We start from the raw sequence: 17,430 nt of genomic DNA, 5'->3' as shown, positions 1-17,430 counted from the left end.
AGAGAAAGAAGAGAGTGAGAGCAAAATATCTAGATTACATAGGGAAGAGCCTCTGGGAGAAAGGCAGCCCAGCCCCTGGGCTAGAAAGTTCAGGGTTGCAGGCAGGATATGCCAGCCAGGGACTGAGAGATGCTGGGAGAACCTGGAGGTCAGGTCTGGTTTGGTTATGTAAAATAGGAACCTCAGTCCCTTGTCCACAGTTCAAAACCAAAGAAAACCTAATGACTTAACGGTGATACTGGCTGGCTGTCTTAGTTGGGGTTTTACTGCTGTGAACAGACACCATGACCAATGCAAGTCTTTTTTTCTTTCTTTCTCTTTCTTTCTTTCTTTCTTTCTTTCTTTCTTTCTTTCTTTCTTTCTTTCTTTCTTTCTGTTTGTTTAAGACAGGGTTTCTCTACGCAATCAGGGTTTTTCTGGAACTAGCTCTGTAGACCAGGCTGGTCTTGAACTCACAGAGATCCACCTGTCTCTGCTTCCCAAGTGCTGGAATTAAAGGCATGTGCAACCCCTGCTCGCAATGCAAGTCTTATAAGGACAACATTTAATTGTGGCTGGCTTACAGGTGCAGAGGTTCAGTCTATTATCATCAAGGTAGGAACATGGCACCATCTAGACAGGCATGGTACAAGGGAGCTGAGAGTTCTACATCTTTATCTGAAGGCTGTTAGCAGACTGCTGGCTTCCAGGCAGCTAGGATGAGGGTCTTAAAGCCACAGTGATACACCTGCTCCAACAGGGCCACACCTTCTAATAGTGCCATTGCCTGGGCCGAGCATATATGCAAATCATGACACTTGTTTAAAATCCTCTAAGGTCAGTATCATATAGGTCATGCTCAGTTGAAGCATTCTTTTGCCTAGCTATTATGCATCACTTTTTGTTATGGCTGTTGAGACAATGTGTCACAATGTAGCCCAAGCTGATCTCAGACTCAAAATCCACCTGCCTTAACCTCAAGAGTAACTAGGTTTACAGGCTCCCAAGAGTAGCCAGCCTACATGACAGAGCTTGAGAAAGAGATTCCACCTCATGCTAGAATGAGTGACAGGATCACATTGCAAAGGGACCACGTATATGAAAATCATGTTGGCCACCTTCAACTGCTCTACTACAGTTGCATACTCCAGAATTTATGACTGAAAAGAAATTGTTGTCTGTGATTTGCTGCAGAACATCCCAGAAAAATATTGGTGGGGAAATAGGTGGAAGAAAACTATAAAGGTGACCATCATCAGAGGTCAACAAGGGGCACGTGGAGGTCACCACGTTAGCGTCTCTGCGTTTGTGTGCACAGGCAACTTTTTAAAAAAATTCATATATATATATATATATATATATATATATATATATATATATATATATAATGAGTATACAGTAGCTGTCTTCAGACACACCAGAAGAGGGCACCAGATCCCATTACAGATGGTTGTGAGCTCCCATGTGGTTGCTGGTAATTGAACGCAGGACCTCCGGAAGAGCAGTCAGTGCTCTTAACCGCTGAGCCCTCTCTCCAGCCCAACGCAAGTAACTTTTAAAATAAACCCTAAATTATGATAATACTGGCTCCAGTCCTTACCATGCTGTTTTTGTCTGGTTTTACATATGAATAGAATGAGACGAGGGGCCGTTATTTACAAAGGCTTTATGACTATCCCGATGCAGCCTTGCAGTGTGATATAACTGTATTATTTACCATACGCCAGAGTCTTTCCACACACTGCTGTCTCATTGGATCCTCGCGCTGCTATGAGTCAGGAGCTACTACTTTTTTATGCCTTGGGTAAGAAACACTAGGAAGCTGTACAACATCACAGAATAAGAAATGAAAGCCCGATTTGGATTCAAGAAATGGGATTCCAAGGCCCCCTGGTCTGTAAAGAGAAAAACCAGGATTGGAACAGCTGTTTACAGCAGGAGCTCATTGTTCATAGGGCCAACCTGGAGCTCTGAGAGCTCACCTTTCCTCCGTGGCATTCCTCTAGTAATGACGGCAAGCCTGTCTGGATTTCCACTCCCTGTATTGCGGGTTGAACTGATCATTAAACTCTTAAAGGAAATCAGGTATCTGAGTAGATTACTAACCATTTCCTACATAAGGAACAACCCTATTTTTCTTTCACTACATAATACACAGTGTTTGTGCTTGCTCAACCATGAGGCAGTATGAAAGATTCACTCATCTTCCAATATCAATAATATTTTAAGTTAGCAATGATTTATAGAACTATTTTTGCAAGACTTCTCGAAGAACCCAAATCTCATAGTAAAGTTTTCCCTTAAACTTCTCTTCAAACCATCTCCAGAGTGAAGACATTTACGTTAGGCTAAGAACTGCAGAGTTGCAGAAGCACACATTTTGTAGGGGAGAAGCAAGAAGACTAAGAGAAAGGGAGAGATTTTTGACTGCCTATGATTGTCTCTAGGAACAAGCCAAATGCAGCCTGGGTTTCGTCAGTTGCTCTTGATTCTGAATGGAGATGCTGTGTGCCTCTTCTAGACACCTGCCTGCCTGTGTGTCTGAGCAGAGATGTTCTAGCCTGAAGCCATTGCTAACCATCCTTGCTCTGAAGAAAAAGAGATTCCTTAAAAGAGTATGAAAGTCAGAGAGAGAGGATTTTACTGTGCCATGTGAAGTATTACCAACCCAGGCTGAGATCCCCCTTATCCATTTCCATCAGCCCAGGTCATTGCAACTGCAACTGTGGACTGTGGATGCAGAGTAGAGAGCGGAGGGAGGGAAGGAGCCCAGGGGGAGGAAGGGAGAAGGGAAGACAGAGGAGGAGGAAAGGAGACAGAACATAATACACACACACACACACACACACACACACACACACACACACACACACACACACTGGCAAATTTCTGACTTCTTAACAACCCAGGTCTCAAACTTAGTCAAATGCAATAACACATAAAACAGTCAAATATTTAATTAAAACCACTGGAACTTGACCCTAAATACTTGTAGTTGCATTATATCAGGTTTCCCAGAAACAGGAGTCATAAAGCACGTTGTTTATAAAGAAGTATTTCCTCCCCACCCAAGTGAACTCTTTTCTTGGTAACCAAGCAGCTGTTGCCAGCCATGGGGGAGAAGGGCATGTGGGTGCTCACTGTCTTGCCTTTCTGTCCTCTGAAAGAAGGCAAAGGTATACCAGCCTTCAATTCTCCCATCTTCAGGCCCTCAGAGAAAATCCAAGTCCATTCAAGCACATTAGGCTGAGCTCATTTGGCCATACCATTTGAAGGGGTCCTCACGGAAAAGAAATTGCTGGCTTTTCTACTTTAAAGTCGGCGCTGTTCAGCCTGGAATGTACTCTAGGTCACAGCTCTCAGCATATGCCCCTTGCAGTCATGACCACCAGACATTTTTCTTTCACTGTGGGAAAGTGTCAGGCCCTTTCTCTCTTTGTGTGGATATTTGAGTCACAGGAAATGGACTTTACATCCTACTCGGGAATGAATGAGGTGTGAGAATTTCACAAAAATGTTTCACATCTTTATCAGGCCGGTTTGCTGTTGTTGCTTTTACTTAGATACTCAGACATTCTAACAATTTAAAAATCGACGTGGATCCCTCAGGGGAAAACCAGACACACAGGGAGTGAAAAGAATAAACGGAGGAACCATCAAGAGTTATGCATCTGTGATGCCCATCCGGAATGTGTACAAAAAGGAGAAGGCCAGAGCCATCACGGAAGAGGAGAAGAACTTTAAGGCTTTCGCCAACCTTCGCATGGCCCGAGCCAATGCCCGGCTCTTCGGCATCCGAGCAAAGAGGGCGAAAGAAGCCGCAGAGCAAGACGTTGAGAAGAAGAAGTAATGCGCAGCTGGAGAGTTGTAATAAATTTTCCATAAAGCAAAAAAAAAGAGTTATGCATCTTTCCCTAATATGAGCTAGGAGGCTTTCACCACTCAGAATCATCTTCATACTAAAAAAACAAAAATTAAAACAAAAACAAAAAACTACTGGTGTAATGGCTGATAATTCATGACAAAATCTTGTTACTTAAAAGTTAAGGTTATGACAATGTTATAATTCTTATTGTTAATAATGGTTAGTGAACTCAACCACAGTGGGGACCAGAAAATAAACCCAAAATGGTGTCTACTGTGTACTACAGACCATGAAGGATAGTGGTCTTGCTTAAAGTCAACTGATGACTTTAGATCTCCGTCCTGACATTAACCCACAATGTGATCAAGAATGAGTGTTTTGCCTCTGCTAAGTTGCTTCATATACACAACAAGGAGCCTAGCTTTCAGCCTGAGGACCCTTCCCGTGTTAACATCTGAAGTCAAGTGGCACAGATTCAGCAGGCGAGCGCCTTGCTAGATTGCCCGGGCATCGGCAAACACTTCAGATTCTTTTCAAATTATTAATTTTGTTCTTTGCGTGTTGATGAGCTCGTCCTAATGACTGCTTTTTTATTCAATCAGTGAAAACATGGACAAAGCAAGCTGACTTGACAACTATCCTGTTGGGAACAAATGTACTCACGCTCCAAGCAGTCTAAGTTGAAATAGGACAGAAATGACAGTGAGTTCTCTCCTCAAGTGGTTATCAGATAACCTGTAACAATGCAAAGAACTCCATTTGTATAGAAAAGAATCCTAGACTCAGTATTGGGGGGACAATGGAGCAATACAGTAATCTAATCTTGCTTCACAGCAGGGCCGGCACATTCGAATGCATATAGGAACCCATGCACATAATCTAATTTTCTCCTTACATCCTACGCACTACACTGAAAGGGTAAGCCCAAATATAGCGGAGGAGGCAGTGGCAAGTTGACTGGAAAAAGTACTTGGAGCGCAATAGCGAGAGCTAGTAAGCGTCTGTCACAGCGAATGCGGACAATAAACTGGAAACGTAGACTCTGTGTGCGCGTTCCCAGTTTTCTAATTTTGCTCAAAGATTCTCCTCCCCCTTGCATCGTGAATGGGAGAATAGAATAATGTGAGATTACTATGTTGCACAGTTCTCAACATACATAAAATATTCAATTCCATTTCCTGTAAGACAAATTACATAGATAACTAGTGAAACACTGAAGCATGAGGTTAAAATATCAAGCCAGTCTTGGAAGGGATTGTCCATTGTCCTAAAACAATGTATTTACATCCAAGAAGATGGATTTTAGAAGCTTCTGCAAATCACTTCAGGTTTGCTCATCTATGAAGATTGAACATTCTTTTTTTTTTCTTTTTTCTTTTGTTTCGGAGCTGGGGACCGAACCCAGGGCCTCGCGCTTGCTAGGCAAGCGCTCTACCACTGAGCTAAATCCCCAACCCCGATTGAACACTCTTAATGAGAGATGACCAGACTGTCTTCCCCAGATGCACAGACATATACCTCTTTGCTTTTCAGAGTTGGCATCCTAAAAGTTTTACTAATGCATGCAAGTTTCCTGAATCTGAACTCGGGTTGAGCAATTACCCCAGGTTAGAATGATATGGTGGCAATTCTCTTGTGGTCAGAGCTGGGGCACTGGAGCTGGAAGCTATGGGTACAACCATAGCCCGGACTCAGGGCAAAGGTCTTCACCAATTCTTACACTCTATCTACATGCACAAGACCTCACCATTCCTGCACTTCTTAAGAATATGAAACTAGAAGTATTCATGGGGGATTTCAAACTTATTTTTAATTTTCAAAGTGCTGAACTTTTGCAGAGGGTGTGAGATGTTGGGGGAGGTGATCTAGTGACTAAACCTAGGCCTTCTGGATGCTAAACTCACTCCTGCCTTATTATTTCCCCGCATTAGTTGGAAGCGAGCAAGCTTCAACCATGAATGACACAAAGCTCTCCCCGACATCAGCTCAGCTGCCAACCTTCCCCCAGGAAAAGAGGATGCTGGTTAAATTTGATTTTTATATAGATGGTAAACTAGTGTTACCCATTCCAAACATTGTGTGGAAGCATTATAAATACACAAAACCATACTTTGTTTAGCTGTATTTTATTGGACAAGCCTTCAGTGGAGATTAAACAAAAGGATTGGACATTAAAGCTGAGAAATCTTAAGGAAACTGAATGTTCCACAGGTTCTATAAAATTACTGTTGAATAAGAACTTTAACCATGTGTAAAGCTCTTAACTGCCAGGAAGATACTAAGGGACTCACATTGCGCTACTTCTCTAAGTGATCTGTGGGCAAGGCAATTCTCCACCACTGGCTGAAAGTAGTCACTTGGGGACGCGTCCCGTATGTGATGATTCAGAATGGGAGTTTTTGTAAGGGCAATGCTGATGAACAGTTAGTCTGTGAACCACTGAGCCACAGAGGCAACGGAGCTCTTTGACATGGTAGAGGATGCATGGAGCCCAATGGCATGGTAGAGCATGCATGGAGCCCAATGATGTGGTAGAGCATGCATGGAGCCCAATGACGTGGTAGAGCATGCATGGAGCTCGATGACGTGGTAGAGCATGCATGGAGCCCAATGACGTGGTAGAGCATGCATGGAGCCCAATGACATGGTAGAGCATGCATGGAGCCCAATGACATGGTAGAGCCTGCATGGAGCCCGATGACGTGGTAGAGCATGCATGGAGCCAATGACATGGTAGAGCATGCATGGAGCTCGATGACGTGGTAGAGCATGCATGGGGCCTGATGATGTGGTAGAGCATGCATGGAGCTCTTTGACGTGGTAGAGCATGCATGGAGCCCAATGACATGGTAGAGCATGCATGGAGCCCAATGACATGGTAGAGCATGCATGGAGCCCGATGACGTGGTAGAGCATGCATGGGGCCTGATGATGTGGTAGAGCATTCATGGAGCTCTTTGACGTGGTAGAGCATGCATGGAGCTCTTTGACATGGTAGAGCATGCATGGAGCCCAATGACATGGTAGAGCCTGCATGGAGCCCAATGACATGGTAGAGCATGCATGGAGCCCAATGACATGGTAGAGCCTGCATGGAGCCCGATGACGTGGTAGAGCATGCATGGAGCCAATGACATGGTAGAGCCTGCATGGAGCCCGATGACGTGGTAGAGCATGCATGGAGCCAATGACATGGTAGAGCATGCATGGAGCTCGATGACGTGGTAGAGCATGCATGGGGCCTGATGATGTGGTAGAGCATGCATGGAGCTCTTTGACGTGGTAGAGCATGCATGGAGCTCTTTGACGTGGTAGAGCATGCATGGGGCCTGATGATGTGGTAGAGCCTGCATGGAGCCTGATGACGTGGTAGAGCATGCATGGAGCTTGATGACGTGGTAGAGCATGCATGGAGCCCGATGACGTGGTAGAGCATGCATGGAGCCCGATGATGTGGTAGAGGATGCATGGAGCTCGATGACATGGTAGAGCATGCATGGAGCCCAATGACATGGTAGAGCCTGCATGGAGCTCGATGACGTGGCATGGTAGAGCATGCATGGAGCCCAATGACATGGTAGAGCCTGCATGGAGCTCGATGACGTGGCATGGTAGAGCATGCATGGAGCCCAATGACATGGTAGAGCATGCATGGAGCTCGATGACGTGGTAGAGCATGCATGGGGCCCGATGACGTGGTAGAGCATGCATGGAGCTCGATGACATGGTAGAGCATGCATGGAGCCCAATGACATGGTAGAGCATGCATGATTGCTTCAGTGTAAAGTTCTCAAACTGCCACGCATGGAACTCATGTGGGGATTTGCAACACTTACCGACATCTGGCAGACTCTGATTTACTTAGTATTGGGTACAGTCTGTAGGCATGAGGAGTTGCCAACTCTCTAATGAAGGTATTTATACGGTGCAGCAAGGTTTGGGAGCCACTCTCTTAGGACGAGAGCTGACCAATGACTTTTATGGGAGCAGAAGTGAAACCTAACCTTCTAACCAGGTTATGAAACAAATGAGATAGTATTTTTTCAAGCCCGTTTTCCCTACATTGGCTAGAAAACTCAATTTTTATGAACGGGGTGTCGTTTTCGAAAATTTTAACATGGCGCTGTTTGTAGGATGCATGTTAGCCCTTTTGCCAGGAATTCTATGGTGCGAATGATAGTCACACAAGATCTTTCCACAGTGAAGCACCTTGAGTCACACGTATATAGCGACGGCCATATAACAATATCTGTGATTGAACACATGCACAGCAGAGGGCCCATACAGTCAGGAAGGAGTTGAACAAGCATAGTCACCAAGTCATAGTGCAGCCATCATAAGGCCACAGTAACGCATTACCCATGTGTCTGAAGTGACGCTGGGGAAAACAAACCCATTCTGTCTGTCATATAAACGTATCACACATTCAGTTATGTACAGTGCTTAATATGTGATGATAATAATAAATGACCACATTTTGGTTTATGTATTTACTATAATACACGATGGTGGTTTGAATAAGTTTCGTCCCCATAGATTCATGTGTTCGAATGATTGGACATAGGGAGTGCCACTATAGGAGGTGTGGCCACTATTGGAGGAAGTGTGGCTTTGTTGGAAGAAGTGTGTCAGTATGTGGGTGGGCTTTAAGGTCTCCTATGTTCAGGCCCTACCCAATGTGAAAGAGAGGCTCCTCCTGGCTGCCTTGGAGAAACAGTGCCCTTCTGCCTCCTGCCGTTCAAGATGTAGAACTTTTGGCTCCTCCAGCACCATGCCTGCCTGCATGCTGCCATGCTTCCCGCCATGATGACAATAGACTGAACCTCCGAGACTGTAAGTCAGCCCCAATTAAATGTTGTCTTTCATAAGAGTTGCCTTGGTCATGGTGTCTCTTCACAGCAAACTAAGGCATACACTTTCTATAAGTATTTTGGAGTGCACTCCTACTTACTAAATAACAATGACGACAATAAGGACAGGTGTTGGAGAGCTGGTTACATATGCACACGCACACACACATACACACGCATGCACACACACACAGACACACACACATACATACACACATGCACACACACAGACACATACACACGCTGCACACAGACACACACACACACACACACACACACACACACAGAGAGAGAGAGAGAGAGAGAGAGAGAGAGAGAGAGAGAGAGAGAGAGGGCTCAGCAATTAGGAACACTGGCCAATCTTCCAGAGGTCCTGAGTTCAATTCCCAGCAACCTCATGGTGGTTCATGACCAGCTGTAAGGGTATCTAATGCCCTCTTCTGGCATGCAAGTGTACATGCAAACAGCACTCCTACATTTAAAAAAAATCATAAATAAATAAGTTTTATAAAACCCTAACAACAGGCTTCCGGACTGGGTGTGACTTGGCAGATGCACCAGCCTAGCACACACAAAGCTCTTGCTTCAGCCACCAGCACAGAAAATTAAACTGCTTGGAAGTTACTGAAAAACAGACTGCCCACGGCTCTGTGCATCACCTGTTCCCCGCCCTCCCTCTTCCTGAGACAGGGTCTCGTTATGTGGTTCAGGTGGGCCTAGACCTTGTAAACCTCCTGCTTCAGTTTCCCGAGTGCTGAGACCAGAAGCTTGTTCTAAAACTATTGACGTTACGTGCTGACATCAAGAAAGCACATCACACGATTGACCTGGGTGATGTAAGTTGCCTAACTGCACTCTGCGGTCTTCATGCAGTGACACAGTTAACACAGTTCTCTGAAGGTGTTTATACTGCTAAACAGTTCGTGACTGTAGATTCAAGAAAACTTGAAAACTACACACTGACTTAGCCAGAAGCCGTGCTTCTTCCCGGGTGGAGATTGCACCAACAGGGACATCTCACCACCAGATAGACACGAAAAGATGACAATGTCAGCCTCCAGCTCAGCTCGCAAGAAGACAAAGCACAGTGTGGGCGTTGCAAAGTTAAAAGCAGCGATAAGGGACAGCAACCTTTCTTACAGATTGCTAAATGCACACGGATCCTGGGACTGCTTGTCCTCTAATATTTAAAAGGTTACTCACCCTCAAGAGGTTTCTTAGCCCTGAGCTAACCCAGAGCAAAAGGAGCTTAACTTTAGTGCCAAAGCTCATAGATCTGAATTTGCAAAGAAGCACGCATTGTGGGAGGACACGGGCCCTTTCCCAGCTGCTTGGGAAATCTGAGCGCTGGAAGAAGATATGAATGTCAGAGAAGATACCTGATGAGTTCCAGAACTTCATTTCAGGGAACTATTTCACAAGACTGGCCAACTTATCGAAAACAGTCACATACAGCCAGCAGCCCACAGTGTACCGTGGGTGGTTGATGGGATTCATCTGCAATGAAGCAATGGTCTCAGCATCCTGCCAGGTAGTGGGGTTAAGTACAACCAGTAAAGAATGACCGGAGCAAAGAAATGAACACATCTACTTAACAGGACTGTTTAAAACGTTATCAACGAGGCAGGAAAAGGGAGAGTTTAGATGGTCCGCGCCGCCGTCCACAAAACAACGCTTCCTCGTTTTCATAGTGTGAGGAAGGTTTGGAAACAAAATAACATAATCATTTAGAAGTAAACTGACCTTTCTCTGTTATTTCCCACAGCTGTTTTTGTGCCTTTTTACTTACTTCATTGATCATACGGTAAGTCAGGGACCTTAAGGGCTCTGAAACGACATACTCAAATATTTTCTAGTTGAGAAAATGAACAGGACATACATCGGATTTGTTTGAAGAATATAAATGAGCCGGTCATGACCTCGATAAAATATTAGAAAACTTTAAGTTCATTGGGTCAGCTCTTCTCCTAAAGAGATCATAATACACAGAATTGATATTTACACAGTGAGCCTATACCTTAGCCAAGGATTCATTGCTTTATGGGCCTTTCCAACAGAGCTAGTTTGCACACTACATTCTCTGCTATGTTGAAAATGCTTGATAGAGCTGGAAGTCCAGGCACAGTGATAGAGTGCTTGTCTGGAGTGTGAGGGACCCTGGGTTTCATCTTCAGTCTACCAAGAAATGAGGAAGGAGGGGGAGGAAAGGAAGAAGGAAAGAAAGGGAGGAAAGGAGGAAGGAAAAGAAGAAAGGGAGGATTGTTGGAATTGTAGAAATAATGTCAAAATATAAATTTTTAATGAAGAAATGTTGGTTTAAGTAAGGGGTACCTATATTGTTTTGATGAAGGAAGCAATTAAACTGCGGGGATCAAATGCCCCCACATACTTACTTGAGGTATAGACCAAAGGCTACTTATGTAAGCTAATTAATAAATGTTCAGCATATATATCTTTTGTGAGAAGCTTTGATCTCTCAGAGATCTAAGAGGTTACAGATTCTCATCTAAACGAATTAATCTGCATTTAACCTTAGTGATACATATTTTTAAAGTTCTTTCGTCAAACTTAAAGTCCTGTCCCAGTCACTATGACGATTACTGGGGGGTGGGGGGAACTGCTGTGAGCAAAATAGACAAGGCTCCTCTCTGGGTTCGAAGTCTCACGGTTTAGTGCTGAAGGCAGATACAAATTACCACAGACAATTCATGTTCTAAAGGGAAGGTGCTGGGTGCTATGAATCATACACAGGAGGTAAGCCCTAGGCTGAGAACCCAGGAAAGGCTCCGAGTGATATTTGGACATGGAAAAAGAACAACTGCTACTTACTGATGCTATGCTAGAAGCACTCCCTTGATTGGGTTCACAGCTGCCTGTTATGTTGGGTGCTTTTATTATCCCCAGGGGAATGGATGCTTAGGAAGGCTAGCCCTTGTGATGCAGCGTGCACCGCAGCGTCAGTGTTCAATCCACAACATCTCTTTATTATTTTTTATTTCTTTCTACGTTATAGCATCTACATTATAACATCTCTTCCTATATTATATTCTTATCCACTGGTCATCTGGCCTCGTCAGTGACAAAGGACAAGGCAAATGAATTAAATAGGAGAGAAAGACAATTCCAGTTGAGGTAGAAACCATGGTCAGGTGGCTAACATTGCATGTTTTTGGTGTGTGTGTGTGTGTGTGTGTGTGTGTGTGTGTGTGTGTGTGTGTGTGTGTGTGTACATGCACATGCGTGCACAGGTACTTGCCTAATCTAAGAGACACCAGCAAGTTTCACTTGCTAGGGACACGTCCCTCAGCATAATCTAGCTTCTACCACCGAAAGATGCTTTCTTCGCATAAAATATTTGCCAACACTGCCACCTAGTGCCAATAGGCAGGTGGTTACGAACTGAATTACAAAATAGTACTAGGTGCTTGCCTGGTAGAGAGCTGACTTCAATTTTCTTGTCTAATGCCTATACTTCCCAATGGTTTTCCCTATAAATAAAATACATCATCAGGCCTTTAAAGAACAATAGAAAAACAAAAAACTCAGAATTTCCAAAGTGATCATAACCAGAGGCATCACCATCCCTGATTTCAAGCCGTACTACAGAGCTATAGTGATAAAAACTGCATAAGAACACACAGGTTGATGGATGAAATCACAAAGACCCAGAAGTAAATCCACACACCTATGGACACTTGGGTTTTTGACAAAGAAGCCAAAAACATACAATGGGAAAAAGAGCATCTTTAACCGATGGTGCTGGTCTAACTGGATCTCTGCATGTAGAAGAATGCAAATAGATCCATATCCATCACCCCGCACAAAACTCAAGTCCATGTGGATCAAAGGCCTTAACATAAAACCAGATACACTAAACCTGATAGAGGAGAAAGCGGGAAATAGTTTTGAATGCATTGGCACAGAATTCAGGAGACGACTTCCTGAACAGAACACCAAATGATGCGGGGACAAAGATCAATCCTTAATAAAAGGGACCTCATGAAACTGGAACGCTTCTGTAAGGCAAGGGACACATCAAAAGAACAAACAGACCTGCCCCTAGAGGCATTGCAGGTGTGGCTGCTGTGTCCCAAGTGCGTCAGAAGGTGGCAGAGAGGAGAGAGGCTATGTTTATGCTCAGTGTTCTGACCGAGGAACATCTGATTAGCAACCTAACATTCCTTGAAAATAAAGGGGGGCGGGGGTTGAGATCATCACTAGTCCAGCGCCAGGGAACCTGGACAGGGAACTAGCCTGAGATCATCACCAGTGGCACCAGGCAGACCGGGACAGACTCTCTTGTTGACGTCTGAGGGCTGTACAGAACTGACCCCACCCCTCACCTGGGGCATCATGGGAGAGCTGTCCCAAAAGGCTGGAGGCAGGAATCCTAACCCTGCCCCTCTGCTACCGAGCTGTTGTACACAAGCCTTATTGGAGTAGGTGTGGCCTTGTTGGAGGCAGGTGTGCCTCATTGTGGAGGCAGGCTTTGAGGTTGTGTGTGCTCTAGCTACGCCCAGTCACGCAGTTTCCTTCTGCTGCCTGTGGATCAGAATGTAGAACTCTTGGCTCCTCCAGCACCACGTCTGCCTGCCTGCCGCCATGCTTCCTGCCATGACAATAATGGCCTAAACCTCTGAGACTGTAAAGCAGTCCCAATGAAATGTTTTCCTTTATAAGAGTTGCCTTGGTCACAGTGTCTCTTCACAGCAATGAATCCCTAACTAAGACAGTGAGGTAACCCAAACCCAGAAAGACAAACGTGGTATGTACTCATTTATAAGGGGATATTAGTTGTAAAGTAAAGGGTAACCATGCTATAATCCGCAGACGGAGAGAAGCTAGGTAACAAGGAGGGTTCGAAGGAAGAATGCATAAATCTGTGAAGGGGAAATAGAACAGACATCGAGAGTGGATGGGGAAGGGTCCTGAATAGGGGGAGGGGCAGTGGAAACAGGAGGGACCAAGTTGGGGACAACAGAGAAAATACTGGGAAAGCCGAAAGGAATGAGGGGAGAGGATCACCTCTGGGATGAGCTGGAAACCCAGTGCAATGGAAACTCACAGTAAGCAACAAGGGTAACCCTAGCTGAGACCCCTAGCAAGGGAGGATATGAAGCCTAAACCAACTATCTCCTGTCATCAGGCAAAATTTCCACTAGAGGGACTGGGACACCAACCCAACCCCAAAACCTTTGACCTACAATTTATCCTGCCTATAAGTGTGCTGGAGTAAAGGTGGCACATAAATTGTGTCCGTGGCCAACCAATGACTGGCCCAGCTTGAGACCCATGCCAGGATTGGGAGCCCAACCCGAACACTGCCTGGAGGGCCAGGAACCAGAGGCCAGAGAGCGCAAAGACTTCGGGTAGAACCGAACGTAACCAGCAAATGAAGAAAAAGTCAGTGACACGATTCCTAATGATACTCTGCTCTACTCATAAATGAATGGCTAGCCCAAGGGTCACCCTGGAGCTTCATCCGGGAGCTGATGGGAACAGAGGCAGAGACCCAAAGCCAAGCATTAAGTGGAGCTTGGGGAATCCTGCAGAGGATGCAGGGGCGGGAAGAGATTGTAGGAGACAGAGGGAACAAGAACACTGAGCATAAACATAGCCTCTCTCCTCTCTGCCACCTTCTGACGCACTTGGGACCCAGCAGCCACTGCAATGCCTCTAGGGGCAGGTCTGTTTGTCCTTTTGACGTGCCCCTTGCCTTATAGAAGCGTTCCAGTTTTATGAGGTCCCATTTATAAATTCCTGATCATTGTCCCCGCATGATTTGGTGTTCTGGTCAGGAAGTTGTCTCCTGAATCCTGTGCCAATGCATTCAAAACTATTTCCCACTACCAAACACATTACCAAAACCCCTGACAGAATCACCTAACCTGAGCCCACAGTGGCTCACAGAGACTGAACGGCCGAGCAGACCCTGCAAAGGACCCTTGCACATCACAGTCGTGTAGCTTGGTCTTCGTGTGGGCCTTAAAACAGTGAGAGGAGGGGCTGTCTCTGACCCTGTTGCCTTCCTTTGATACCCTTTCTGCATCCAGGGTGTCTTATCTAGCCTTAATAAGAGAGGAGGTGGTGAGTCATACTGCAACTTGGTATGCCATAGGTGGCTGATGTCCACGGAAGGCCTGGCCTTTTACGAAGAGAAACAGAGGAGGCATAGATGGGGGGAAGAGGGGAGGTTTGGGAAGGGGGGTGAGAGGAGAGGAGGGAGGGAAAACTGTGGTAGGGATGTAAAACACACACACACACTCAGAGAGAGAGAGAGAGAGAGAGAGAGAGAGAGAGAGAGAGAACTAGGCCATCTGAATATGATGCTGTCTTCTTAGGTAGCCATACTTCAGCCCACAACAAAGGGAATTAACAAAATCTATTTCCTTGAAAGTCCCAATGTAGAAAAAAAAAATCACACTACCTTGACATTCTTCAATCATCTTTCAACCAGTTTCTGTAATCAGGATGGTGAGTGCCTAGAGGTAAAGGTATACGGAAGCTGGAGGGCAGAACTGGCTATAAAGACTCCACTGGGTGGAACATGAGTGGAAAGGTGGGTTGCTTATAAAATACACAATGCTTCGGGCAGGGAAAAGAGCAAGTTAGCTAATCAACACGCTGTACTGAGACGGCATGACACTGCTGAGTGAAGGCTTCGTCTACTCAGACAGAAGCAGAACACAGCAGTCGGGCTCGTTGGGAGTTAACATTGGTGCAGGAAGAGACTGCGTGCCGGGCCCCACTCTCTTTATTACAATTAAGCAGCCGAATCCGCCTGCTTGGACAATTATTCTTTCTGATAACTGACATTGGGAGCTATGACAATTAGATTTCCAGTCTGTCTCATGTTTCTTATTATATCCGTTCTCAGCCTGTGGGTTGCAACCTGTTCGGGGCCAAATGGCCCTTTCATAGGGGGTCACCTGAAATGTTGGGAAAACAGATATTTACATTACAATTCCTAACAGTGGCAAAATTAGTTACGAAGTAGCAATGAAGTAAATTTATGGCTGGGGGTGGGGTCACCCGAACATGAGGAACTGTATTAAAGGCTCTCAGCATTAGGTTGAGAACCACCGTTAGGTCTTTATTACCTCTGTATTCCCCACAGGACAATCCCCATATCATGCACCCAGACAGTCATTCTCTTTGCTTTCGGCTATTCTACAAGCTTCAGTGAACACAACCTTTGTCATAACTCCTAAAACGTCATCTCTCAGTCCACTCTGTCCATCATGGAACTTTATCAATCAATCCTTGGTGTCTCAGAGTCCTGTACTTGTGTTTGCCTGGCCCCAACGAAGTCTAACTTACAGCCCTATTTAATGATGGGAGAACAAGGACATCAGAGACATTCTCTGGGCAAGAATCATTTGGCAGGTGTCTCTTCCACTAAACTGTAAACTTGTTGAGTACAGAGCCTTTCCTCTGTAGTGCCCTCAGCAATCATGAGATAGGTTTGCATTAAAATAAATGCCTTTTCAAGGCATTGCAACACCCCCCAGACCAGCATTTCTAACAGGTGAGTTAGTATGTCACACTGAATGGTGACGAGCTTGTTACAGCAACCAGCCTGCACTTGCATAACTATAGTATTAGGAACTTTAATGGAGACAACCGTGGATATTTTGTTGCTTCTCAGAATTCAGAAGCCTTTCCTATGCCCTGTGAACCCACTATCATGTGAGAAGGAATGCACCCTCTCTGATTTAAAGTGAAAATGACAGACACAGAAGACTCCGCCCCGGCCTAAACCTTTGGCATGTCAGGCATGCATGCGGACCCCAGTCTCTTTTGAAGACCTGTTCTTCTAACTACTAAAGAGTACAAGTTAATCTAGGAAGCGATCTAAAATCGTTTCACTTGCGACACCTAGTGTCCGGTGGTGGTACTGGCTATACTCTATCCAGGGCATCCCTAAACAAGGACTTTTAACTATGTCAAAAGGATAAAAACCACAACAGGTTTACTTTAAAGATGCTAACTGACTTTTATTTATGATGCTAAGTTACTGCATTCCTCTGGATCAGAAAACATTCTAACATCTCCTCTCAACAAGATCAGGAAGTATTTGCAGACAGGAAACAAGCAAGGTGGAGAGACTGAAGAAATAAAGTTTCATAGTTTCATAGATATGAGAAACAAAGTTATAAAAACAAGGTTTTGAGAAATACTTCTGGTGGTCAGGATGCCTATGACAAATCTGTGACCTTTCTGAGAGATACATCTGACGTCAGGATGCTCAGTGATATGAAATAAGTTCTGGTCAACAAGATTCTGACTAAGCTAATTAAACAAAAACAACTGTTCTCGGAAAGACCCCCCTACCCCTCCCTGTGGTAAATTCCGAGAACAACTGCAAGATGTCATCCTGACCCTGCTCGACTACCCAGTTCACCCCCACCCCCGCAAGGGATGTGCTAACTTAGCCCTTTCCCAGTGATTCTCCAAGACCAGGTTGGATGAGGAAAGTGACTAATTGAGCCGAGAACAGCCCCTTGAGCACGCCAGCCAATACCTGACCAGATCCTTTGTCCTGTGTACCACCAATGAGAATAGGCCAGCTAACCCTGTTGCTGAAATCTGCGCTCTGTAATGAATAAAAGTTGTGTGCTTTTTGGGTTCGGGGTTGCCTCTCCCTGCGTGGATGAACCACCCCATTTATGTGGATTAAAAAACCTCATGCTATTGCAGCGGTCACTTTGCCAATCTGTGCTCTGTGGGTGGCGC

At 45.1% G+C, this 17,430-nt stretch overlaps 1 non-coding gene and 1 pseudogene across 1 annotated transcript; one reads left to right on the top strand and one right to left on the bottom strand.

Moving 5' to 3' along the window:
* Window positions 1-12,746: 12,746 nt before the first annotated feature.
* LOC120095444 (small nucleolar RNA SNORA17) lies at window positions 12,747-12,874 on the top strand. The gene has a single exon (XR_005490916.1). It is a non-coding gene; the product is annotated as a small nucleolar RNA SNORA17 (small nucleolar RNA).
* A 1,385-nt stretch (window positions 12,875-14,259) lies between these two features.
* LOC120095454 (small nucleolar RNA SNORA17) lies at window positions 14,260-14,381 on the bottom strand (annotated as a pseudogene).
* Between the last annotated feature and the right edge of the window lie 3,049 nt (window positions 14,382-17,430).

Source organism: Rattus norvegicus, chromosome 10 (assembly GCF_036323735.1).
Source record: "Rattus norvegicus strain BN/NHsdMcwi chromosome 10, GRCr8, whole genome shotgun sequence".
NCBI classification, from domain to species: Eukaryota; Metazoa; Chordata; class Mammalia; order Rodentia; family Muridae; genus Rattus; species Rattus norvegicus.
The sequence above is the reverse complement of the archived record's forward strand: the minus strand, read 5'-3'. Positions and strand labels throughout refer to the sequence as shown.